Source organism: Schistocerca piceifrons, chromosome X (genome assembly GCF_021461385.2).
Source record: "Schistocerca piceifrons isolate TAMUIC-IGC-003096 chromosome X, iqSchPice1.1, whole genome shotgun sequence".
Taxonomy (NCBI): domain Eukaryota; kingdom Metazoa; phylum Arthropoda; class Insecta; order Orthoptera; family Acrididae; genus Schistocerca; species Schistocerca piceifrons.
Genome location: NC_060149.1, coordinates 397,250,911 through 397,277,910, shown reverse-complemented (window position 1 = coordinate 397,277,910; position 27,000 = coordinate 397,250,911). Strand labels below are relative to the sequence as shown.

At 43.2% G+C, this 27,000-nt stretch overlaps 1 protein-coding gene across 1 annotated transcript in view; it reads left to right on the top strand.

Annotated features, from left to right (window-relative positions):
- The window catches only part of LOC124723147 (hemicentin-1-like), a 754,903-nt gene that overhangs the window by 22,532 nt on the left and 705,371 nt on the right, over positions 1-27,000 (top strand). The window lies entirely within an intron of this gene.

Below are 27,000 nucleotides of genomic sequence, written 5' to 3'. Positions count from 1 at the left end.
CTCTATCAATCGTACCTGGTAAGGGCCCCAGATTGACGAGCAATCAGGTAACGATTGAAAGAAGATTCAATTAGATACACCAGTAATAGGTGTCTGCCTCGGTAACTGAGTGGTCGCCGGCCCATAGTGCTCAGAGCCATTTGAACCATTTGAACTGAGTGGTCAGCGCAGCCCTTCACCATGCAGGGGACGCTGGTTAGATTCCCAGTACTGCCAAGGATTTTTCCTTCGTGGGAGTACTGAAACCTGGTCCACTAAGTCTCGCGGTGCCGATCGAGGAGCTGCATGAAGTAGCGGCGCCAAGTCCGCTAACCCGACAATGACCGGTAGAGTGGTGGGTTGAGACCACGGTCCTCCATACCGCATCCAATGACGCCATTGGCTTGGAATGGCACAGCGATCGGTCGGGCTCAACTGGCTCGTCTCTGGAAAGAAGGGCGGTGTTTTATACTTTTCGGTAGTGGGTGCACTACACTTCATGAGGGTTCTTCTAATTAATCTAGAGGCAAGTGCACAATTAGTTATACGTAGTCGTTTCATTTTGAATCTTTCTGTGCGTATATTATCCGATATTTAATGGATGTGATTGTGCAGATATAGTGTAATCATACAGTAACGGATCTTTCCGTTTATTTACGCAATACGTTACATTTGTTTACATTGAGGGTCAGCTACCAATCTATGCACCATTCGTCGATCCTCTGCAGGTATTCCTGCGTTTCGACATAATTTTCTAAGGTTACCACTTTTCTATATACAGCATCATCAGCCACGAACAGACCCATAGAGCTTCCAGGGTTACCCGCTAGGTTGGTCGTTTCTGAAAATTGCACTTAAAGGGATAGCCGAAGGCATATTCAAACATCAGTCTTACAAATGAGTATGCCTACATAAGGCAGTTAGTCGGTAATTGGGAAGCAGCTGCTATGTTAAAATGAATAGATCATCCCAAACAACAGAAATGGAGAACCGTTTCTAACCTAGCCTGTGGCTGACGTAACAGAAGTTAGTTGATGAACTGTCTGCACTGACGAGACAAAACATGATGACCGATGCCCACTGCGAGACTGATGCCGCCTGGTGGCATTGCGAGCATTTGGCGTGTTAAGAACGGTGCACTGCTGTGCAAAACTTAACAACCAAAGTAACTTTCGCATGATGTGTCACTGCCAAGTAACATAGCCCAATGAAACTTGGAACAAACGTAGAAAAAATGCTGTAATATACCACAGAAGGTAACTGGAAGAAATACACAACGAGGCCAACAGAAGTGTCACCTTTATTCGAAGACGATAATTGTACTCAAGTGACCGCAGTTTATGATGGTCCACTGGACAGTAAAAAAGGCGGTATATGGTTCTTAACAGGGTCTGTGATCACCGCGAAACGAACTGCGTGCTCTGCAACGCTCTTCCATGGTGGCCATAAGGTTGGTTAGAAGTTTTTGTGGAGGGGCGTGCCATTCGTCCACCATCAGGGCTGACAATTGCTGAATGGTCGTTACTGCATGTGTACGTGCTATAATACGTCACTCCACGCATTCCACAGGTGCTCGATGAGATTCAAGTCGGGGGGACCCCATTCGCCGAATATCCTCTCGTTCCAAAGGCCCCTCCACGTGCGCCGTTCGATACGGTCGCGCACTGTCATCCATAAAGATGAAGGGAGGGCCGAGTGTACTTCTCAAAAAACGCAAATGGGGAAGGAGGGCAGGGTCACAATAGCATTGACCAGTGAATGAACCGTGTTCAAAGATTTGGATGTCAATACGCCCATGCGATGTTACGCCTTCATACTCCGTAACACCTAGACCACCAAAACGATCGTGTTCTACAATTTTCCTGCATACATTACGTGTTTGCACCTTTTGCCACATGGAAGTGTGTCCAAAATAACTACGCAGAATGAATCTGCTCTTCTCCGAGAAAAGCAAGCGACTGTGTGTCACTGTCGTGAGCATCTATGGAGTGTGGTTGAAGGTCGGTGAAACCACGAGTAAGCGAGAGAGTGTAGGTTGTTCTCGCCTCATAACAGAACATGGAGGTATGAGGCTTGCCGCTTCTGTAAAGCAGGATAGGCGGCGATTTGTGGCACATCTGACAACAAAGTACAATGCTGGAGCAGGCACATATATTGAGGAGAACATAGTTCAGTGCATATTGTTGAGCATGGGGCTCTACAGCACACGGCCCGTTCTTGTTGTCAAGTTAATCCAATTACTATTAAGGTTGTATGGGATCATTGAGATAGGATGGTCGATCAATTGAAACATGTCGCCTGGTGTGACGAATCAGGTTCTGAGAGAAGTGTGAAAGGCAAGAGAGCACATCGCTGTGTTTCTTGGTGAGTTGGGAGGAAGCATGCTACGAAGTTTACTATGACCGTGTGATGTCTCTCGACGAGATCAGTCAAAAGCCTGTTTCAAAAGTAATATAACTGATCACGCTCGACTTCTGAAATCGAAGGTTCTGCGTGGTGATATTAAGCTCACCGAACAAAATGTCAGTCACTCCTTTAAAAGAGCACACTGGTCGCTTTGGAGCACTGTAGATGGTGTAGAGCTGTTATCATGGGTCATATAACCATCCACCACTGATGTCAGTAATGGCAGTGAAGTGGTGTATGTGTGCCAGTCTGTTGTATGGAATCAGTGCCGCAAGATTGGTCGACGTCGAGACATGACACGTTTAGATGTACCCATGACGACATCGTGAATGAAGTTGCCCAATTTGTTAGTGTATCAACAGGAATTGTCCAACATGTCTGCAAGGAATGGTGTACTACTCACAGCCATGTAACATGGCATAAAAACATTGGTCAAAAGGAGATACTTACTGACAGGAATAGGAGACTCGCGGTACACCTTATCAATGACACTTGGTTTCAAACCTGACATGAACCGCTACTTTCAGTAAATGCAGGTAAATATCAAGCAAGCATTGTCAAGGAAACTGCATGCAATGGGCATTTGAAATCTTGTGTCTCGCAAAAGGATAATGCTCACTGCTACATTTAAAGCTGTACGTTTTCAATGGTCGAAACAACATAGAAACTGGACAGCAGTTGGCTGGAGTCGTTTAGTGTGGTCCGACATATAAAAATGTTGCCTATTTTCAAGCGATGCAAGAACGGCCAAGTGCAAATGCCGGGGTGGTTCCTTTGAAAGGGCACGGCCAACTTCCTTCCCCACCCTTCCCTAATCCGATGGGACCGATGACCTCGCTGTTTGTCCTTTCCCCCAGATCAACCAACCAACCAACCGTTCTATCTCAAGTTTAAAACACTAAATCTCAAATCTACTTCTAAATACCTATCTCCACATTATCAGATATGAACAAAATTACAGGTTGAACGTTTCGATGGATGTCACTTTACAGCTTAATTTGAACAGCGAACACTTACTCAGCTCTATTATCGTCAAATTCCACGAACTATCAGACAGCAAGATTTACATGCTACCAGTGTCATTTGGAATGTCTTATGTTAAAATCTAAGTATCACTGTCGCTGTGCTCACAATTATATGTCTTCACATCTACTAAGCCGATATGAATCAACAGAGTTAATGTAGAACATGTAATGGTAAGCACTGTAGCACTGATAGACACCCAAGGTGGCGTCAAGCTCATTGCGCGTAACATTGCCTCCAAACTTGTTTCCGAGTGAGGTGGCACACTGGTTAGCAGATTGGACTCTCATTCGGGAGAATGGCAGTTCAGTTCTGCGTATGGCAATAGAGTTTTGAGTTTTCCGTAATTTCCCGAAATCTTTCCAGAGCAAATGCCGGTATTGTTCATTTGAAAGGGCACAGCCGATTTCCTTCCCCATCCTTGAAAATTTACGAACGTGTGCTCCGTCTCTAATAACCTTGATGTCGACAGAATATGAAATCATGACCTTCCTTGCTTCCTCCCTCCCTCCCTCCCTTCCTTCCTTCCTTCTAACCTCGATTATTCCCTCGTTTCGGAAAGGACAGTTTCTTCACGTACTTCATATCCAGCAGAACCCAATCAGTGACGATGAGATTCCGTAGAGCAACCAAATTTCGGGGATGATGATTACTATGTTTCATTCATATTCCAAATAACACCAGACGTTATCTACGGGATTAAGAATGGCTTATTTAATGGATCAGACGAGATGCGACAGGGTGCCTTAGAAAGGAAGGAAAGAAAAATTCAGTTTAACGTCCCGTCGGCCTTAGCGTTCGTCAGAGAAGGAATGTACAGGGGGTTGGGGATATAGGTACAGATATTGTGATCACTGGTACTCTAATATGTACCCACTTCAGTGTGTTCGTTTGCTTTTCTCTGTGTGTAACAGTCTACCCGCAAAGAAATAACGTTATTTACTAGCTGATGTTTACTGCACGGTCGTAACTGCGCTCGAAGTGGACTTTACTTGTCAGTATAGACTATCAGTTTTGCATGCATGTGCCCATACTCAGTACCTGTCGTGCGGTGTAGCCGCGCAGTCTATGGCGCCTTGCCACAGTTTGCGCGGCTCCCCCCATTAGAGGTTCGAGTCCCCCCTGGGGCATTGGTGTGTTTGTGTTGTCCTTAGCGTAATTTAGTTTAAGTTAGATTAAGTAGTGTGTAAGCCTACGGACCGATGGCCTCAGCAGTTTGGTCCCATAGGAACTTAACACCACCACTTCAGTACCTTACCGGCTCCCCAGAGGAAAACAAACATTAATGGCTTAGTTGTACCATGCGCACTTGGAAGTACTAATCGTCCCAAAAACATACTACTCGTAATAGCTATAATTATTAGTCCGCAAATGAAGTAAATACTGGTGAAATGGTGTTCAGTACATTGAACTCAATGATCAATAGAAACATCTACACTTATACCCCTAACAAGCTGTATGTGTGCAGCAGTGTGATCGCGGTTGATCGCATCTTGGCGGAATGTCCGCAGCATACTCATCATGAAGACGTAAAGAAAACCTGGTCATCGAAAATGTTGAAACAAATACCCTGATTTAACCAGAATGAGATTTTCACTCTGCAGCGGAGTGTGCGCTGAAATGAAACTTCCTGGCAGATTAAAACTGTGTGCCGGTCAGGCACACAGTTTTAATCTGCCAGGAAGTTTCATACCCTGATTTAAGTACATGGTAACGTGAATCAGTGGGCTCAAGTTATGTTACGATGAACACCATCAAAAACACAAAACAACCTCCAACTGGAACCACATCCTCCACACATTGTGGGTTATACACCTCACTGGGCCGTCGGTGCACTCGACGCCTTTCGTCATTTGAAAAGAGTTACATTAGCTACTCTTCAGTTTCTGTGTTGTTTTTGCCCAATGAGGACGTGTAGCTTTATATGACCCTGTGAACATAGGCCTTCTGCGAGATGCCCATTGCTTGCAGTCCCTTCGCAATCTTCGCTCGGAAACTGTTGGTATTTAGCACTTACTAACAACTGCAAATTCTGTCTGATTTGAAACTGATTGTGTTGAAAAGGCATGACTCTTGTCTCAGGTTCCAGTCGGTTAGTATCTACTTTCAAAAAGTGTTCCTACGCCATGTTACATGGCCGCGAGTGGTACATTGTTCGTGGTAGGCGTTTTGGACTGTCCAAGCTGATACATCAATCAACTGGTGTGACGTGCAAACACGATAACTTCTTCCTGGCATACTATCAAGTCTCCATGTCGCTTCGCTGACTCCATACAACCGACTAGAACATACGCACCACTTCCCTGCCACGACTTACGTCATCAGAGGGTCTCTGATGCCAGGGCTACATTATATACAACCTTCCACTGCGTGCAGTGTGTCCTTTTAAGAAGGTGACTTGTAAACCATCTGATCAGAAGCAACCAGACACCGCTATGTAATGAGTAATTGACTCTGGATCACTATATCACGAGAAACGGACCCGCTAGTACAAAAGGAGGCAGAGGGTATTGTATTGTCAGTAGAGAATCAGTAACAGCAGAATGAATCGGTTAGAAGATCTCAGTGACTTCGAACGTGGGCTACTCATTTGATATCACCTAGATAACAAATATATGAGGGACATTTCAATCCTCCTAAAGTTGCCCTAGTCGACAGTTGGTCATACGACTGTGGAGTGGAAAGGCGAAGAAACAACCACAGCTAAACCGGTACCAGGCACACCTCATGTACTGACGGACAGGGATCGTCGAGTATTGCGTAGGGTGACCGTAAAAAAATCGCATGTGCTACGTACAGATAACTAACCATTCGGAGTCGATGATTGTATCAGCATGACAGAGCATCCTGTCATAAGGCAGCATCTGTGAGGCAAAGGTTTGTCGACAGTAACATTCCTGGAATGGGGCTGCCAGAGTTCCGACCTGAGTCCACTGCAGTATCTTTGGAATCATTTAGATCGTCGATTTCGCCCCAGACCCCCACGTCCAACTTCACTATCTTATCTCGTTTCGGCAGTTCAGGAAGAATCGGCTGTTTTCAAAAATGGTCAAATGTGTATGAAATCTTATGGGACTTAACTGCTAAGGTCATCAGTCCCTAAGCTTACACACTACTTAACCTCAATTATCCTAAGGACAAACACACACATCCATGCCCGAGGGAGGACTCGAACCTCCGCCGGGACCGGCCGGGCTGTTTTCCTCCACAGACATTCAGACGCCTCATTGAAAGTGTCCCCAGCAGAGTTCAAGCGGACATAACGGCAAAGGGTGCACACATCGCATATTGATGTCCACTAACAAGTGTCCAACGAGCTTATTAACAATGGCGTTAGATTTGCTCGAATTTCTTACACATGCACAGATCATCCGTGACCACTATGTTGAGACAAAGAGGTCTGAGGGAGAGAGAGGGGGCACCACGCTCTGCTGAACACCAGAAATCTATTGGCCGCCGTGGGAGCTGACCTGTGCCTGGACCTAGCGTTGTCATCCGTCCGGATTGAGCCGGACAGGGCTGGCATTTTAACGTATCTGTTTACGTCCTCAGTATCATTGCAGTCAGAGGAAAACAAAGGAGAGTTCCTGGGAGAATGTCAGCGGCTTTCAAGAATCAAGAAGACATTGGCCATAACAGGAAGGAATATACAGCAGAAAAGCCAACTGAGAAGATTGCGAGTGGATACGTAACAGAGGGAATGGGACAACAGCGATAAGTTGCCTGTGTATACTGAGTCTTCCCCGACTTCAGAGAGCGGCTGTAGATGGGACACGCGGACTCCAGCAGTGGAATCGTTTCTTATCCTATTCTTTTAATGCTTAAATCTCAGCAAAAGGCAAGAATGCACTTGAGGGGGAGAAGATTCCCTGAGCACACAGTACTATACTGCAGACTACTTCTATCCATGAGACATCGTGGAAAAAAGCAAGAGAATTTACGTTAAGTAGAGTGGGATTAGTTAAATAATCTAACACCATTTCTAACGAGTATAGCAGAGTTCGTCCCCACAGACAACGAAACATAATGGTGCGAACGAATCATGCAGACGCTAAAACTTGTGTTATCACGGACACTGACACGGATGCGGACGATACTGGCAATATAAACCTCGTATAAACAGACTAGATCGTCACCAGCATTTAGTCAACGTTAGTCACGAAAAACCTGTAATCAGAATAAAAACTGATGTGCAACTGATCATAAATTTTTAGATTATTGCATTAGATTGTTAGTAACAGACAGATAATATCAGGTTATGAACATTAGACATACACGTGTACAAGAAAAACAGCAGGAGTGGAGCGCTTGAAGGTTTTCGAAGGCCTTCTCCCTCATAGACTTTGGTGGCAGCCACTTATTATCTATTATCTCTTCTACCGTCGTTATTTTTATACTTAAAGAATCTATGTTCTTTGTTTTTATTTTTAACAAATTACTTAAGATAACGTAGATTAAGGTTAACTACAATGTGTTAAATAATGTCAATGGTGCAAAGCATAAAAACTACAATTTTCACATGATTCACTGATGCAGTTGGTGAATTACTTACATTGTATTATCCACTACTAATGTTCAGTTGCAAGTAAAGACAAATTCGACCTGTTTTTTTCCCCTAAAGGGTCATATCTAAATATTAATGAATAAATAAATAAATTATAATAACGGAATTTAAGCCCTGTTCACGTGCTTGCAGAATTGTAACATTCGTAATCGTCAAAAGAGGTACGGTACTCACCATCTTTCTCGCCTGTGGTTATATTCTGGGCAGAAAATTCACTACAGACGTAGCCTTAACATCTCTGTGTTGCATATGATATGCTGCATTAATATAGATCCGTGGCAGACTACCTTTCGTTACATTTTGTGTGCCCTGTGGCTACCAAATGGAAAGTCCAGCTGAAATGTAATCTAAACAACACATGAAACTCTGATGTCGACAGGTCCACATTCCTAATACACATAAAAATTTTGTATGTATATCTTTCAGAAACAATAACAGCAAAACCTATGGAAGAGGCCTTAGCTATGGTGAAACATGTTTGGAAATAAAACAAAGTATTATTCTTACAAGAAGGTAGACCCTTTCAATTCATTAAAATTATAAATTATTTACACGCAGCCGGTCATGTGCTTTTTTGAAGAAATATCCGGTATTTCCTCACTGTCATTATTTCGAAAGCCACTTGCAAAAATGCTGCTTCGAAAAATGCGATTCGATATCAAAACCTCCAAGGTTAAATGACGAAGCAATACTTACGCAGTGATAATAAATATAATTTTAATGTTTTCCAGAACGGTAGTCCTGTATAGATAAATGACGATTGTCAGAGCTGAAGAACATCCTACGTGACGTAAACTATGATCAACATTCTTTCAAAGCTGCAACAACATTGACACTTATTCTGTACTGCTTGGGTTTTGCCAATTTTTCCGTCACTCCTAGACACAAATTCAACCACTGAAAGAACGTATTTTGTCATTGACAAATGCTCAGCGCAATTAAGAAAGTTATTTGCTGTCTACGAAATCAGTTTAAAAATGACATGCGATGAATTACATAAATACGTGGGCAAAGATGACTGCCCACTGCTTCTTTCAGTGATTGTTTCCAATGCGAAATAAAAGAACTGTGTAATGCTGTTAAGTAACTGGGTAAGTATACCTTTTAGTAACTATCACTTATGATTTGAATTAAAATGACCTGAATTTTGAGACTATTGTTATTTCAAATTGTATTTCGTTTGGGCAGATTTATTTTAATTAATTTGGGACCATGGTTTTCGCGAATTAATAAAATGTCAGGCGCTGTCCTCTAAAACCAGACAATCTTTAAAAGGATTTTCGTGCATTATGACACTGCAAGGTGGCACCCCTACCTGTGTGCACTGTGATCGTTACAACAATGGTTACATTTCGTACCTCACAACTGAATAGGCTTACGTATTGGGAAGGGTATGTGCTGTAATTTCAGTGCAGTAATCCGTGTATAAGCTTTCCCTTAAATCGCTCCAAGTGATGATTTGTTACACGCGACTAAGGCTCGTTCACCGCTCCTCCTTCCAAATATAAATCTGTCTGTATTTTACCATTTTACCGCTGAGCCACTCTTTCTTTTTTCTTGTATTTCACAAAAAATCAATTGTTATAATACGCTGCATGAAATGCTCAGTAGTAAGATTTTACACCAAGAACTCTGCATATTAGAAGCGAGATGTAGGTTATCAACGGAAGAACGAAGTTTCAAGAAGCACTTCTTTGCTTCGCAATCCTTGTTGTTTCAGTATCAATCGCCCAGCAATAAATACACAATCAGAGTGAGCCACAGTATCTGATGTTTGTAAAAAGTTTGATTCCATGCCTAGGTTTAACAACGATGACTTTTGAGATGAGATAAATTTAATATGGCCTTATCTTAGAGTGTCGACTGAACTTGTCGCCTTTTTGAACGTGTGAAACCAGGATACGCGAAGATGATTTGGGCCTGGTTCACCGAATGTTTATGACTGCACAATCAGTAGTTATTCTGCTTCCAATTAAACATACACGAATTGATTCATCCATAGTGATATTGCATTAGAGTCGTTGAAACTGTCGGCTCACGATATATGGACGTATTACTGGACGAGCTTAAAATATTAGGCGGTAATTAGTTTAGAAACCAATAGTGTGCGTTCCCCGTCAGACTCATCGGTCTACAATTTGTACAAATGTAGCTGTAGTTAGTTGTAACTAAAATGCTTTTCAAGAAGGGAAGATGGGCTGGGACAATTTTTTAGTTGCGTGCTACGGTACTCTGAGGCGGGGATCCCAATATACACTAGAACTGCAGACATGTAACTGCAAGCAAACGAAAAATTAATGGCGAACTTTTTCCGAGCTATAATAATAACATTATAGCTGTCCCTTGAAATTGCAGAGGGGTTTGCAGTTATCTCCACAAATTCATCCTTTTTTACTCTGGAAAGTGGTAGCACACTTGATGCTTGGCTTCGAGAGCTGGATGACAGCTAACATGCACAAAAGCTTCTGCAATACGTGGAAAGACTTCCATAGAGGGAGCACATTTATTACAGAAAATAAATACTGTATAGTTCGTCTCTATTAGTCGCAATTATGTTGCTAGAAAGAGAATTACCTGCCACCTTGGATTGAAAATAGGGACTGGCTGTTGTTATTTTGACGATATAAACGAGTACTGTACTCTTCCCTCCCTGCCCTCCCCCCCCCCCCCCGCCATATTCACCCCCCCATTGCTCAGTGTTGACACCTCACCCCTTATACGAACGAATAACTTTAAATTGTGATAAGACGAAACTGTAATAAAAAATTAAAAAATTGGTTTAGCAGTGAAATTTGTTTATATGAGAGTAACAGAACAACAATAGCAAATTAACAAAATGTTAGTGTTGTGAGAAGTCAAGAAACAGTAATAATAGTGCTAACTGTCCCTCGACGACTGCATGAAAATACAGTACTCGATTACCGACTGTCTTCAGTTTTGCGTCTACGCACTTACACCAATTTGGAAGCGAAATTCGAGGACTGATTTTCGCTGGAAATTCACTACAGATAGCCTCAGTATCCATTCGAGGACTAACTTTCGCCGGGACTACACTACAGGTAGTCTAAGTATCACTTTGTGGTTGTATGCTTATTCTACGTGGTGTGTGCTGGAATCTGAGTTTTTTATTACCACATTTTACACTGTTATCTATAATCTGAAACAGCCTGTATTCATCCTAATTTAGTTTCTACCTACATATACATCTACAATCAACAGTTAATATTATTTTCCTACCTATGTCCGAAAAAGAAAACACCTCATTTGTGTTTGAACTCGAGAAAATGTGTTCGAAGGCTGATGGGTAATCGAAGCCAGCATAAAAAATTGTGATTATAGTGTTGAACGCAAATTAATCATTTTAAGATGATAAACATAAAAAGTACTGTTGATTTGTATACAATACTTTCAACACACGCAAGGTTTTTAACATCTATTGGAAACAGTCTTCTACACGGCTAGGAACGCTGATAATAAAATCAAATGCGCTTTTCTTCTTATCAATCAAAGCCTCTGTTTCCCAACTTAATTCGAACAAAGCCTATAGTAATATCTTTGGCATGTAGATATAATCTATACTATGTCAATCTGAACTGAAACTGCTAAAAATTCAACCAATTTCAGAGCTAATGCTCAATGAATTTTACTTTGGAAAAGATATCCTTTGCACTTTCAGCTGTTACAGATACTGTTTAGATAATGAACAGAATGTAATACACTTGGAAAGTGTATTTTTTGTTCAAACGTACAATTTTTTAAATGGAACAATTCCTATTGACATAAAACTAAAAGAAGGGAAAATTAGAATTTCAGTGGTGTTTGTTGCAGGGTTCTAATGCGATTCATTTACGACACATCGTATTTTGAAACGTTTCCACACCGACAATTGTTTGTGCCAGTCGACCTGCGTGGCTGATAGGTACGACGTTGTTACGTTTGTTTACAGAGCACTTGTGTGTTCCTTGAGTGCACTGCGATTTGTGAGTCAGTTAGTATGTGACAGTCCAAGCGGTAGGTCGTCAGTGGACGATGGGATTTACCAATGCAGAAAAAGCAGACATGCTCATGTTGTATGGAGAGTGTAGGAAGAATGCAGTTCTTTCTTGTAAGTTGTACGCTGCAGGATATGCCAATAGACGTCAGCCATCTCGGCAGTTATTTATTAACGTTTGCAGCCAATTACGTGAAAGTGATAGCGCATTCTCCATCGACATAGGTTCAATCCCCATCACATCTCTCTCCATCAAGAGATAAATGGAAACTATTATAAGAATCGCGTTAACTTCTGTACGTAGGCGTTACTACTGGATACTTCAGATGTATTCATGTATCTTGTGTAGTCATCAAGCGACATTTACCAGTCATGGCCAGGTAAACCGGCGAAACATGCACTATTGGTCTGTTGACAACCGCCGTTGACTTCATCAGATGGAAAGGCAGCGTCCATGGAGTGTAAACGTGTGTGTGGGATAGTGAAGCATCAGCTTATAGGCCCGTTCCTCATACGCGAAACACTGAACGCGCCTCCTAACAGACCATCTTCCACGGATGCTAGAAGATGTTCCTCTGCCGACTGGGTAGAACCTGTGGTACCAACATGATAGCTGTCCAGTACATAGCGCATGACTGTGATGGTGTTATCCTAACACATTATGTTCCTCCACGGCAGACCATCAATGCACGGTATTATTGTTCATTTTTGGAGCATCACTTGCGACCAGCTTTGCGAAAGCAGCAGCAACACTTTCTGCACGACAATGCGCGGGCCCATACAGCGCAAGCTGTCACTGCTCTGTTTGGTCAATGGGACTGGGAAGTACTGTACCATCCATCATACTCCCCAGATTTAAGTCCGTGTGACTTTGATTTATTTCTGAAGATAAAGGAACCACTTTGTGGCATTCGCTTCAGAACTGTTCCAGAGATTCGATAGGCAGTAGACCACTCTATTCGCACCTTCAAGAGAATAGGCTCTGCTAATGGTGTACTACGCCTTCCACATCACTGGCAATGGGTTCTGCACAACGCTGGTGACTGCTTTGAAGGGCAGTGACAGATGCAAACATGTAAGTCTTTTGTATCGGTTGTGAATAAATAGTCGCCACTATTTAAGTTCCAACCCTCGTAAGTATCCTTAAATACTATTGTCAGTCGCGTTTATTTCATATAGTTCGACTGTCTTGTAAAATGGGTGTTTGAGTAACCAATCATAAATCTCAATTTTGAAAATACTATAGGGTATTGCCCAAGTAGGTATTGGAAGTTTATTAAAAAAGTTTTAAGTGTGTTATTTTGTGTGAGTTTGCAGTCTTTGTGACTCTGGTCTCAGTATATCGAGGTCCATGTTGCCTCTGTTAGTGGGAAGGTGTATAGTCTCTCTCATTTAACTTGCTTTTGACATAAAGCAATGCTGTGTAGATATATAGATTAACATCAGTTAATAACTGGAGCTTGATAAAGAGGGGACAGCAGGGTTCCCTGCTCTTAATTTTTATATACTTTTCACTGACGTGACAAGTGTGTTGCAAGTGTGTTCCCAAAGCAGTATACTGTAGGAAAAGTGTGATTGAAATAGGCCAAAATAGGCCACATTCAGATACTTTTCAGTGACCGCATCTGTCACTTTCCACATGAGACAGCATACTCTCGCTTTTCTCTTGCAGATGTGGCTAATATGTTCCTCACAGTTTAATTTGGAATCTATGTAAAAGCCTAACAATTTTATTGATTTGCTTTCCGCGGTTGTACCTAAACCCAGAATTAGTTGCTGTAAGATTACATAGAAGCCCAATGAAAGAAAACCAATTCATTGTTAGTTCTAATGTTTCCTGTGCTGCCTGATACAGGTTTATCATGCCATGGTGCATACTGAGCAGTGTTATGTCATGTGCATAAGAAACTATTGAATCTGCTCCTACAACGTAAGTCAGATAGTTAATGGCAAAGATGAATGGAAAGGGGCCTAGGGCCAAGCCCTGTGGCACTCCACACCAGACTTCATTCTATGAGGAGCGTCTATTTTTAACTGATACAAACTGCCTCTTGTTGCTTAGGTATAATTTGATTTTTGCTAAAGACGGGCTGTTTATGCCATTATATGCCAGTTTTGCAAGTAGGACATTAAATAGTATACAGTTGAAAGCTTTGCTGAGTTCACACAACACAGCTGATACTAGTTCCTTACTTTTAAGTGCAGTTAACATCTGGTTAACAACTTCAGTGACAGCAGTAGCGGTGTTTTTGCCTTGTTGGAATCCATACTGTCTGTTGGGGAGAAGTTCATGCTTTCCGAAATCATCAAGTTGTTCACGTGATATTGATTGGACTGTTGCCTGTAAACACATGGCCAGCCACTGTGGCCGAGCGGTTCTAGGCGCTTCTGTCCGGAACCACACTGCTGCTATGGTCGCAGGTTCCAATCCTGCCTCGGGCATGGATGTGTGTGATGTACTTAGGTTAGTTAGGTTTAAGTAGTTCTAAGTCTAGGGGACTGATGACCTAAGATGTTAAGTCCTGTAGTGCTTAGAGCCATTTGAATCATTTGTAAACACATGACACATCAGTGCCCTTGGAAGAGAGCTGTGGCTGTGATGTGGCTCTGTTGTTGTTCCTGCACAGTGATTTGCAAAGATGGAAAAAATTGAGATTCAAGCAGTGATTAAGTACTTCATAAAGAGATATGTGAAATCAAAGGACATTCATGCCAACTTCCAGAATACACTGGAGGACTCTGCTTCTTCATATTCAACTGTTGCCAAGTGGACAAATGAATTTAAATTTGGTCGGGAGAGCTTAGATGATGATCCGCACAGTGGTCAGCCAATAAGTGTCACTACTCCAGAAATCATTGCAAAAGTGCACAAAATGGTCATGGAGGATCACTAATTCAAAGTGCGTGAAATTGCTCATGCTTGCCAGATGTTATCTGAAAGGGTATATCACATTTAAACTAAAGAATTAAAAATTAAAAAATTATCTACAAGATGGGTGCCGCGACTCTTGACGCTGGATCAAAAACGCATGAGAATGGACATATCGCAGCAATGTTTGGCTGGTTTTAGGAGGAACGAACAAGATTTTTTGCACCGATTTGTGACCACAGATGAAACTTGGGTTCACTACTATACCCTAGACACAAAACAGTCAAAGCAGTGGAAATATGCTGATTCTCCACCACCAAAGAAAGCAAAGACAGTTTCTTCAGTGGGATGGGTCATGGCATCAGTGTTCTGGGATTTGAAGGGGCATCTTATTTGTAAATTATCTCTCCACTGGGCAAACAATTACTGGAGAATACTATGCATGTCTTCACGAATTGTTTCGCAGAGGACCTGTGGTTTGGCCGGCCAGTTCTCAGGATTTGATGGCTGCAGAATTTTTTTCTGTGGGTAAAGCTGAAAGACGCTGTCTACAAGGACATACTAACTACGCCCAATGATATCCAACGGCATATTATTGCAGCCTGCTCGGGCATCTCCGCTGGAATGCTAGCACGTGTGCAGCAGTCGTTCCATACCAGACTGGAAGCGTGTATTGCCGCTACTGCTGGTCATTTTGAACCTGTAATCATCAACTGTCTCGTCACTGCTCAAAATACACATAACTAGTATATGCACTTGTGTAGTTCTTCAGTATGTGCTACCACAGGTATTGTACAAGTGTTGGTGTGGGAACTTTTCAAAATGCGGTACTCGCACTAGGGTCCTGCAGCAAACACCACTGACATTCTAATTGACCCTAATTTTAGTTTCTTAATATCAATAGACATTGTTCCATTTAAAAAGGAGTATACTTGAACAAAAGATACACTTTCTAAGTGTTATTACAATCTTTTGATTGGCGAACAATACGAGTCCCTGAGTACCAATCCATTCTGAGAAAACTGCACATCAATAGCACTTTCCATTTCCGCAATATTTGCGTTGCAAGTTTCAGATAATTCACCCTGTATGAAGACGGCAGAAACAATCATGTGACAAATAGCACTTGACAATGGCTGAGGAGAACTCGGCAGAAACCTCGTGTGTTTTTAACCACCGAACCATAGCTGGTAGCTCGAGAAATTTTTATCAGTAGCCTATGTCCTGTGAGTCCAAAACGTGAATTAATAAAAAAGGGAGAAAAGTGAATAAGTTTGTTTTAATGCCTCAGATGCCCCAATTGAGTACAATGGACAAAGTTCATACAACCATGTGAAATTGACAGAAAACTCTTTCTTGGGATGCTGTTCAACTCGTGCGTCACAATGGCTCGAATGTCGAATATGTCGTGAAGCGTTAACGCTTCATGTGAATTTCTGCCCTTTGTCGTTTTATGTAGGTTAGCACTGATCACACAAAGTCTCGTCAAAAAGGAATTTCCCGCGTTTTGCATTTCAGTCAAGTCGCAGCAGGCATCGAAGCGTCGTTTATGTTCGGGAGTTAAGGTATGCGGGACAAAGTTTATACAAACTTTCCTCTTCCTCGAAATATACTGGAGAATGTCTTGAACACTTGATTCAGAGGTGTTGCACCATTGCGACCTGTGACACAACAACTTTGGCACACTATGGCCGCACGTCCACTACTTAACACTACCTGCTCACAACTGATTTGTCTAATGCGCATCTGCTGTTTACAATTGTTAGTTCAAGTTACCACCATAGTTATTGCAATGACGTCGATTATACACCAGGAATACAATCAGTCTCGGAATTATATGTACGGACACCATATATCGCAGCGAAACCATGCATTCGGACAAAAACTGTGAAGTTTTCACGGAGTTGGCATGCATTATTATTGTTTATAAAATCATAATTATTGTTGCTTAGTAACACATTTATGCATGTGACATATACATTGTGAGCACTTTGCTTCCTTTTCTTTGAAGCAGGTACTTGTCCACGTCCCTCCTGCCGTTATTTGTACACCATCGACTTACTCATCTTTAAAATTTTGCTTCCACATTTCGTCACCTTTTCCGTCAAAAATGGTTCAAATGGCTCTGAGCACTATGGGACTTAACTTCGGAGGTCATCAGTCCCCCAAAACTTAGAACTAATTAAACCTAACTAACCTAAGGACATCACACACATCCATGACCGAGGCAGGATTCGATCCTGCGACCGTAGCGGTCTGCGGTTCCAGACTGTAGCGCCTAGAACCGCTCGGCCACCCCGGCCGGCTTTTCCATCAACACTATAAGTACAATCTCTTACTTTTCTTCAATTAAGACAATCATGTTAGTAGCAAATCGTGATGCCTGCCCTCGAAGATATTTTCCGCGATCGCTTTTCATACGCGATGGCAAGCATACTACCTTGAAATGAAAGGTGATCAAGTTAATTTTCGCTATGGTCGGGTCTAAGGTTCACTTTGTAATCAAATATACCTAACGTATTTGGCGTAAATAGGTGAAGAAAAGAATTCTTGTTCGATTACGCTATTGTTGCGAAACAGTAACAACAGCTAAATATATAGGAGTATCCGTCCGGAGCGACCAGAAGTGGAATGACAGCTTAAAAGATATCATAGAGAAAGAAGATTCCAGGCTGAGATTCAGTGGACGAAACTTGAGGCCGGCCGCGGTGGCCAAGCGGTTCTAGGCGTTTCAGTCCGGAACCGCGCGACTGCTACGGTCGCAGGTTCGAATCCTGCCTCGGGCATGGATGTGTGTGATGTCCTTAGGTTAGTTAGGTTTAAGTAGTTCTAAGTTCTGGGGGACTGATGACCTCAGATGCTAAGTCCCATAGTGCTCAGAGCCATTTGAAGCATTTTTGAAACTTGAGGAAATGTAATTCATCCGTTATAGAGGTGGCTTAAAAAACACCTGTTAGAAAGATTCTGAAATATTTTTGGCTACAACCCTTTCCAAGAAGGATTAACAGAAGAAATAGTGAAGGTAGAATGTCATGCATTGATGCTTTATTGTGTTATACATTGTTAAGTATGAGGCTGTTGGAAGCCAGCGAAGGCATTCAAAGACAGAAAACCAGAGGCAAAATGCAGAAGGCAGGCACAAGTGGTAGCGTTTATGTCACATGAGGTAAACAGTAATGGAGGGCACACGCCAACTGCAGACCCTTCAGGCAGCTGTCCCAGTGTTGAAGTTTCAATTCAGAGAATTACCTGGAAATTCCATACACCGTCTAGACGCTGTTACAAGGTGTCACTGTCGATGGTGGTCGGAAACAGACACGTCCTACCATATACAGCAAGCTTGGTACTTACTCCTGGGAGGCTGGCCGGTGTGGCCGAGCGGTTCTAGGCGCGTCAGTCTGGAACCGCGAGACCGCTACGGTCGCAGGTTCGAATCCTGCCTCGGGCATGGATGTGTGTGATGTCCTAAGGTTAGTTAGGGGACTGATGACCTCAGATGTTAAGTCCCATAGTGCTCAGAGCCATTTGAACCATTACTCCTGGGAAAAGCAACGTCAGTGGATTCATACAGGTTGAAGTGAGATGGGAAATGAGACCAACTACTGGAACAGCGGCCTTCACTCCCGAAAGAGAAGTCTCCACCTTTAGGGAGGAGCAAACTGACGTAAAAAACTGTTGCTAGCCATACCAGGAAGGGAACTGATGTTTAGCTTTCACCTGAACACTGTTCCTACCAAACATGGTGTTTGTTGGTGTCAAAGCCAGGAACATTCCCAAGTACAGAGTAGCAGAGGAGAAATGACCTAAATGTGGTTACAAGCTCCAGATCTGTCAGATAATGCCGGCGTCCCCTGGAAACGTTGCAATAAAAGACAACGGCCAATCCTTCCAACACCGGAAAAAAATCTCCGGACACGAAAAAGTAAAGTAAGTGTGGTTGGCAAGAGGCACCAGGATTGTGCAGAGCCGCACGTCAGATTGGCCAATGCCTGTAACGTGCCGGTGCAATAGTGGGCCGACTATAGATAGCAGAAATCATGCGCCACCACAACCCTTTAAAAACCCAAGAGTTTCGTGTTCAGAAGAGTTCTCAGTCGAGTGCTGCTCAAGCATTTTTATTTTCGATGCTGCTAGTGATTGCTGCTTCTGTTAGCTCTCGCCTCCTAATGCTTAGAAACAGCCTTCAGTGTGGTAGTTAGCCTCACTGCAGTGAACAAGAGCCTTGAGTTCCCTCCTATTATCCTTATTGAATCCCAAAATCCGCACTTATCTTAGGTTCCCTGTGACAGTGTTGGGCACTGATCCAAGTAAGCACCTGCCGTCACCGTAGGGCTGTTTTTCTACATCTGTTCGTTATCGCTCAGAAATTGCAGACTGACCTGGACCACAATTTAAGGTCTACCACGATTCCTTTTCCTTGTACCAGGAGCGGCACGTTTCGTCAGGTGTTTAATGTGGATTCCGAGTCATGGTGCAATCTGACGTTCTTGACTTGGCTTACCAGAGGTGAAGGAGGTCTGTTTGCATGTTTGAAAAATTGATACTTGAATTTGGGCTCTGCTCCTTACCTGGCGCATACCAAACTACGCCGTGCAATACAGTTAAAGGGTCACTGCTTATTTTCTCCTCTTCACATATCCCACTCCATTTCCTCCCTAAATTTATAACATCATATATGCCACATAAAATAACTATCAAATTATAGATACTAGAGGAAAAATACTAAGAGCTACTTACTCGCTATGCACTCAAGAAATACACTACGCAACAAAATTAAAGTATCACTTTTTTGAAACGCTCTAAATGTCTCCTACTGTGACACAGAAGTTTGAAATATGGCTCAAAGGTGTTTAAAACCTTCCTCTGTAATGGTGAAAAAGCGCTGCGCCCTGCGACGTAGCCCTCGCACTCGGCAACGCTTCAAACAGCAAGGTGTTGACGCATGCGAACAAATGCCAGAGCTCTGCAGTTCATGTGAGGTGTAAGATTGGTTAATCATGTCACATTGGCATCAAATTCCACCACAATTCTGCCCAACGCCACTGTGGACGTGTCACACGATAGTAAGATCTAAGATCATTACTGCTGACACCACCCCTGCCGGCCGGAGTGGCCGTGTGGTACTAGGCGCTGCAGTCGCAGGTTCGAATCCTGCCTTGCGCATGGATGTGTGTGATGTCCTTAGGTTAGTTAGGTTTAAGTAGTTCTAAGTTCTAGGGACTGATGACCACAGATGTTGAGTCCCATAGTGCTCAGAGCCATTTGAACCATTTTTTTTGACACCCCCACCCCCCCTCCTACAGACGATTCAGCCCTTCTCACTGTGGGGCTGCAACACCCTACGAACGTAACCTGACACATATGGAGTGTAGTGTGACCGAAAGTTTTGCTCTGTTATAGAGGTTGGAACCATTAGGGACCATTTAAAACCATTCGAAGAAATTTTAATGTGATATGAAGCTGTATCATTCCTCCTGTTTCTCACCCTGCTGTGACGTGATCACAGAGAGGTGCAAAATCGACACATACGTTAATAAAACGGCAAATGGTCGCTCTAAGTCCCCGCCTCGTTCGGCAACACACTTAGTGCCACCTGATCACCTTTGTTGAGCACTTTAAAAATGTACCTATACAGGTACTTTGAGACCCATTCATATGAGTGGCGGTCCACTGCTGCTCAAGCGCCTGAGGGCAGGCAACCCTTGAAGATCCGTTAGATTGTGAATGCTCGCAAGCAAGTGCTAGAACAGCGCAGAGCACCACTCAGCTGAACGGGTGTCGGAGTCCCTGTACAGGTACATTTTTCAAGTGCTCAACAAAGGTGCATGGATGGCACATGCTATCATGAGTACGTTCAAATTACTGGTAATGTGCTGCTGATGTTGAGGTTTCCATAGAACACTAATCACTGTTTAATTCATTATGCAATTTATGCAGAAACACTAGCCACACTAATGTTGGTCAATAGGTGGTTGGAGAACCGTTTAAAGAGTAAAAGTACTTTGAATTGTGATAAAACTTTCGGACTTCAGATATTCTTTCAAAATATTTATTCATAAAAATATTTAGTTTTTACTAAGAGTTACTGAATGATTTATGTGGTCTCAGATACTAATAAGTGTAGTAATATTTTTCAAATGTCACTCATCGTAATAAAGTTGAATTTACAAGTTTTAAGGTCTACCTCGTCTCTAACAACGTATTTCCTAATACTTGCAGTATCGAGGTAGTGATTTATATGTCGATCGATTCCCATAAAGATCGGTGTTCACTATTGGTGTCTTTTGGTGACCGTTTTGTATAGTCAAAGGATTGTACCACAAAGAAATTAGAGGACTTACAAGACAGCTACGTTATTCGGGCTACGTGCAAGTCAGGTGGAACGCAGTTCATGTCGTTCGGATACTTCTGAACATGATAGTACATACAGGGTACAACGGATATAATTACAGATATTTCTATTGGTGACTGAGGATGGTGTATTGAACAACATTGCATCAGTATTTTCGTCTTGTTGTATTTCTCTCAGACAAGTATAGAGGAAAAATGCCTTTCCATGCGATTATGCAATCTAAACAAATTCCTGAAAAAGGTGAAAAAGAAACTGTTCTGACCAAAGTATTTATCGGATGTAAAAAAGAACTGCATTTCCATGACTCTTGTACTGTCAGATATTACACAGTCGAGTCACATTAATATGCGCACCCCCTACGTTTGACGTCAGCGTGCAATGAGCACTCACAGACGACAGGTGGCAGCACTAGCAGTGAAGGGTATATAAATCAAGTCGGTGGGACGCGGAAATCAGTGCAGTCGTTGTAATGCTGAAATGGATCGATTTATATGACTTCCAAACGGGCATGATCATTGGCTTTCGAGCAATGATGGACGTATATCAGAAACGGCTAAGTTTATAAACTATACTCATGCCGCCATGTTTAAAGAATACCGTGCATTGCAAAATGGCCGTACCCAAAACCGACGCCGAGGAAACTGTGGTGCACCACAGGTCATAGATGACAGGGGTGAACGACGGCTGCGGCGATGTGTACCGACGAATAGATGTGCAACTGTTGACCAGCCGAGCGCCGAGATGAACCACGGAGCTACCAACAGTGTCTCTTCAATGATTGTTCAACGAAAGTTGCTGTGTTTGGACCTCTGCAGCAGAAGCGTAGTTCATGCACCCACACTGATTGCTGTTTATAGGCGACGAAGGCTTAAATCTGTATGCCAGTACCGCAACTGGACGTCCACTGAGTGGCGACATATTTCCTCTTCGGCTGAATTACGTTTCATGTTCTATCGGAGAGATGGGTGTTAGCGTGCACCGCATAAAACGTCGGGAAGCAAACAACGACGGCGCTGTGGAATGTTTTCGTGGTGCTTCTGGGTGATCTTGTCATTCTGGAAGGCACAAAGAACCAACGCAAATATCCCTATATCCTTGGGGACCATTCCCACTGCTATATGCAATACGTTTTTCCTCATCACGATAGCATCTATCAGTGGGAGAATGTAACGTGTCACGCAGCTCGCAGTGACCGTGCGTTTTTCGAAGAGCACCAGGATGAGTTTATCGTACTTCTCTGGCCACGAAAGTCCCTAGACTTAAAACCAATCGATAATCTGTGGGACCACGTCGATCGGGCTTTTCACGCCATGTATCCTCATCCGAGAAACCTAACGCAGCTGGCCAATGCACTGGAGTTCGCATGGCTCCGCACGTCCCTGTTAGTACGAGGGTGAGTCAAATGGAAACCTTAAATATTTTTTAAAAATATTATTTATTGTGCAGAAGTGGTACAAAGCTGTATCACTTTCCAACATAATCACCCCCACGCTCAATGCAAGTCCTCCAGCGCTTACAAAGTGTTAGAAAAAATTTCTTTTGGTAGTCCGCGCAACCACTCATGCACCGCGTGGCGTACCTCTTCATTAGAACGAAACTTCTTTCCTCCCATTACGTCTTTGAGTAGTCCAGACATATGGAAATCACTTGGGGCAAGGTCTGGTGAGCATGGTGGATGAGGAAGACACTCAAAATACAGGTCTGTGAATGTTGCAACTGTTGTACGGGCAGTGTAGGGCCTTGCATTGTCATGTTGCAAAAGGACACCTGCCGACAGCAATCCACGTAGCTTTGATCTGATTGCAGGCCGCAGATGATTTTTTAGGAGATCTGTGTATGATGCATTGGTGACAGTGGTCCCTCTAGGCATGTAATGCTCCAAAATGACGCCTTTTTCCTCCCAGAAGAGAGTTAGCATAACCTTCTCTGCCGATGGTTCTGTTCGAAATTTCTTTGGTTTTGGTGATGAGGAATGGCGCTATTCCTTGCTCGCTCTCTTCGTTTCCGGTTGGTGGAAGTGAATCCAGGTTTCGTCCCTAGAAACGATTCCTGCAAGGAAGCCATCACCTTCTCGCTCAAAGCGCTGAAGAAGTTCTTCACAACCATCAACACGTCGTTCTCTCATTTCAGAGGTCAGCTGCCGTGGCATCCATCTTGCAGACACTTTGTGAAACTGGAGCACATCATGCACAATGTGGTGTGCTGACCCATGACTAATCTGTAAAGATGCTGAAATGTCATTCAGTGTCAATCGGCGGTTTTCCTTCCCTATGGTTTCAACTGCTGCAATGTTCTGTAGAGTCACAACTCGTTGTGCCTGACCTGGACGAGGAGCATCTTCCAATGAAGTCACACCATTTGCGAACTTCCTACCCCATTCGTAGACTTGCTGCTGTAACAAACATGCATCATCGTACTGAACCTTCATTCGTCGATGTATTTCAATAGGCTTCACACCTCCACTACGCAAAAACCGAATAACAGAACGCTGGTGCAAGTCGCAAGTGGGGCAGCCATCTTTATACTGATACTGCGACGGTATGTGTGCATCTGCACTATGCTGTCACCTACAGGCCATTCTGCACGCTGTTTGTAGCACGCTTACCAACTTACAGTATAACGGCGCGAAATTTCGATTTGTTATTACAAATTTAAGGTTTTCATTTGACTCACCCTCGTATCTTCCAAAACCCCATTGACTCTCTTCCCGCACGTCTCGCAGCGGTTCTGCAAAAGGTGGTTTTTCAGGCTATTGACAGGTGGTTACATTAATGTGATTAGACAGTGTATTCACATATTTAAAATCTACATTAGGCATTCTGCAGGAATTTTCTAATTTTCCAATGGTTCTGTCATCAAGTCTGCCATTAAGTTTGTGCCGCTATACCTACAACAAAAACAACAAATTTCAACAGAATTTTCAAATAAATATAAAAAGCAAATGAAACGATAATGTTAAGTTTAAGACAAGGATTATGAAGAGAAACTTACTTTCAACTGATTAATACATGTATTTCTTTTCTTGACATTTTACCAAGCGACAGCACTACAAAAGTAGGTGCACTAATCAGGAGATCCGAATCGCTTTCCATACCGTAGAGCTACGAATATTCGTAGACGTAACTCAATGCACGACAGAGCCCACATATCTGGTTCAAGGTGCTCACCAAGTGGCAAGTACTTTTCGACACTTCATCGAGCATTCGCTCGGTGCACGCCGAATGCCGCGTGCTTGGCGTCGCCAAAGAAAGCCATTCGCATTACCGGGGCACTGGTCACACAACGATTCGTGTGGCTTAGTGTGTAGGAGACTGTCAGCCCGATAACTGTTTCTCGCAACGTCCACCACTGTCTGACAGCGACGGACCAAGTACCGAGGTGGCCGCAAGTATCAGTAACGCAAAATCAGACGGCGGAGAGTGGAACCTACACTTCCACCCATGTTCAACCGGGTGAAACAGGTGACAGGTCACTAACGTCACCGGTGGGAGGCAGAGGTATTCTGTACCGTGGCACACAGGCACAGGTCCAAGAGGAAGGTTATGGAGTTCATGACCAACCCCTCCCCGCCAAGAATAATTTAATGTATCCATTTACACTGATTTCATTCATACCTGTTATTTTCTCAGCAACTGTAGTATGGTATATATTTCAGAATAAAATTCGGTCTTCAGTTGCTCAGATATTTTTATTTTGCTCCACCGGTTTCGACAGATTAACCTGTCGTCTTCTGAAGCTTAATATTGATCTAGCAGATGTCAGTATCTTCTTCACAGAAGCATAATGCCATGACATGTTCCTTCCTGCTACCACAACAGCTACGTGGATTGCTGTCGGCAGGTGTCCTTTTGCAACATGACAATGCAAGGCCCTACACTGCCCGTACAACAGTTGCAACATTCACAGACCTGTATTTTGAGTGTCTTCCTCATCCACCATGCTCACCAGACCTTGCCCCAAGTGAGCGAAGAGTATATTGACAGCTGATAAGTCAATATTACACTTGGGAAGCTGATAGTTTAACCTGTCAAAACCGGTAATGCACAATAATAATAACTATGCAATTGTCGACTGAATTTTATTCTGAAATATATACCATTTATACTACCTGACAAGAAAATGAAGCATCCAGAAGACACGATCGGATGTCAACGCAACTTCCTCCACGTACACAAAGTCGGTTGTTATGTAAATGATTAGAGTTGCATTTCGCTGTGACAAGTAGAACAGCCACTGGAGTCCATCAGTTCTGTTCGTATTTAGTGTTGTTACCAGACCTTGTAGGGTGTATAAGGGACGAGAACAGCGTCAGATGTTGAGTGATCACTGTGAAGGACACGGAGATGCTGCATACTCGTATGAGACAGCCTTATCAGCACCTGGCAGTCTTTGAAAGGGGCTGCATTGTACGTTTGGCTTGTCGAGTATTGCAGTATCCAGATTAACAGGGCATCCAAATGCGACACTGGCCCCATGTTGGACTGCATGGGAACGTTAGGGCAGGCATATTCATCTTCAAGGTTCTGGTCGACCCCATCTGACCACTACAAGGAAGGATCACCGAATTGTGCAACAGGTAAATCGTAACCGCTACACATCCGTGACGGGCACCCGAGAACGAGTTATGGGTCCCCTTGCAATATTCTGTCATTCCGCACCATTGGTCGGAGACTAACAGCAGCCGGACCAGAGAATTAATATTGTTTTATACACTTTATATATTGTTATTATTATTTTCAAAATCCTAGGCGTTTGTGGCACGTGTAAACTGGCAGTTTTAGGTTTTAGGGGGAGGGGTGAGAAAGACAGTATCATCCCTCGCTTCTCACAACAAAGCTGCCAAATATAAAAGATATTTTGACAATCATCCTAAATCACAAACTAAATCCTGCATCCTTGCCTGAAGACATGGCTGTACGGCATTTATATCATAAGAGCGGCGCTGTATCAGGTAGTATCTGATAGGAAGGCCGGCCGCGGTGGTCTCGCGGTTCTAGGCGCGCAGTCCGGAACCGCGCGACTGCTACGGTCGCAGGTTAGAATCCTGCCTCGGGCATGGATGTTTGTGATGTCCTTAGGTTAGTTAGGTTTAAGTAGTTCTAAGTTCTAGGGGACTGATGACCACAGCAGTTAAGTCCCATAGTGCTCAGAGCCATTTGAACCATTTTTGATAGGAAGGGTTGAGCGCCTTCTCCGTTCGTTCTCATGTGACCCGTGCTGGTCAGGGTGCTATTTCAGTAGGGTCTCTTTCCTGAACATATTTTTCCCTTCTACGTTCTGAGGAACAGTCAGCATAGCTGTATTGACATTGATGTAACAGCTGAAGCTGCAAGAGTTGTACTCGTTGTCTTATGGAGATAATTCTTAAATGAATTTCCATGCCACTGCTTCACGTAGCCACTATAGACAGACACGTTAGTTCTGCCCGAATCGTTCACAGACTGCATGCAGGAAAAGAAAACATGGTGAGTCGTATAAATGTATTCGGTACTCCGTGTCAGTAACAACTTTCCCCACCGAGAATAAGAAATAGGGGACGTACGAAAAGTACTTGCTGGGTCGAGTTACATACGAACTACGTGTGAGGAACGAAACATACGAGTAACGAGACACTGCAGGCAAGTAGTCGGAAATTCGTGGAATATTCGTTACCCAACTACTAACACCACTGCAGAGTTCATGTACACTGAGGTGACAAAATCGTGGGACAGCCATACGCACATATACACACGGTGGTAGTATCGCTTACACGAGATATAAAAGGGCATTGCATTGGTGGAACTGTCATTTGTACTCAGGTGACTCATGTGGAAAGA